The 1,152-nt window shown below is 41.9% G+C and overlaps 1 non-coding gene across 1 annotated transcript; it reads right to left on the bottom strand.

Annotated features, from left to right (window-relative positions):
- Positions 1 to 624: 624 nt before the first annotated feature.
- Positions 625 to 730, bottom strand: LOC130938460 (small nucleolar RNA R71). Its single transcript, XR_009069624.1, has one exon. It is a non-coding gene; the product is annotated as a small nucleolar RNA R71 (small nucleolar RNA).
- Positions 731 to 1,152: the final 422 nt, after the last annotated feature.

Here is a 1,152-nt window from a genome sequence, read left to right as displayed (position 1 = left end):
TTTTCGTTTCCTCTGACACCTCAAGGAATCTCTATACTATGACATAGAGGATTCCACATTCTCTTGTTCTCTTCTCTTTCATATGAGCAGGAACAAAGATAAAGGCATTCTTGTTGAAGCTGAGCCTGAACCTGAAAGGACCTTGAAGCGAAAGCTAAGAGAAGCTAAGGCACAACTCTCTGTAGAGGACCTAACCGAATTCTTCAAAGGAGAAGAAGACATGGCAGCCGAAAACAACAACAATGCAAACAATGCAAGGAAGGTGCTGGGTGACTTTACTGCACCTACTCCCGACTTCTATGGGAGAAGCATCTCTATCCCTGCCATTGGAGCAAACAACTTTGAGCTTAAGCCTCAATTAGTTTCTCTAATGCAACAGAATTGCAAGTTCCATGGACTTCCATTGGAAGATCCTCATAAGTTCTTAGCTGAATTCTTGCAAATCTGTGACACAGTCAAGACTAATGGGGTAGACCCTGAGGTCTACAGACTTATGCTATTCCCTTTTGCTGTAAGAGACAGAGCTAGGACATGGTTGGACTCTCAACCTAAAGAAAGCCTGGACTCATGGGAAAAGCTAGTCAATGCCTTCTTGGCAAAGTTCTTTCCACCTCAAAATTGAGTAAGCTTAGAGTGGAAGTCCAACCTTCAGACAGAAGGATGGAGAATCCCTCTATGAAGCTTGGGAAAGATACAAACATTGATCAGAAAATGCCCTTCTGACATGCTTTCTGAATGGAGCATCATAGGTATTTCTATGATGGTCTCTCTGAACTATCCAAGATGTCTTTGGATAGCTCTGCTGGAGGATCTCTTCATCTGAAGAAGACGCCTACAGAGGCTCAAGAACTCATTGAAATGGTTGCAAATAACCAATTCATGTACACTTCTGAAAGGAATCCTGTGAACAATGGGACAAATCAGAAGAAAGGAGTTCTTGAGATTGATGCTCTGAATGCCATACTGGCTCAGAATAAGATATTGACTCAACAAAGTCAATTTGATTTCTCAAAGTCTGTCTGGAATGCAAAATGCACCAAGCAGTACTAAGGATGCTTCATCTGAAGAAGAAGCTTATGATCCTGAGAACCCTTCAATGGAAGAGGTGAATTACCTAGGAGAACCCTATGGAAACACCTATAATTCTTCATG

This window comes from Arachis stenosperma, chromosome 6 (genome assembly GCF_014773155.1).
Source record: "Arachis stenosperma cultivar V10309 chromosome 6, arast.V10309.gnm1.PFL2, whole genome shotgun sequence".
NCBI lineage: Eukaryota > Viridiplantae > Streptophyta > Magnoliopsida > Fabales > Fabaceae > Arachis > Arachis stenosperma.
Note: the sequence above shows the minus strand (reverse complement) of the source record. Positions and strands in the feature narration are given on the sequence as shown.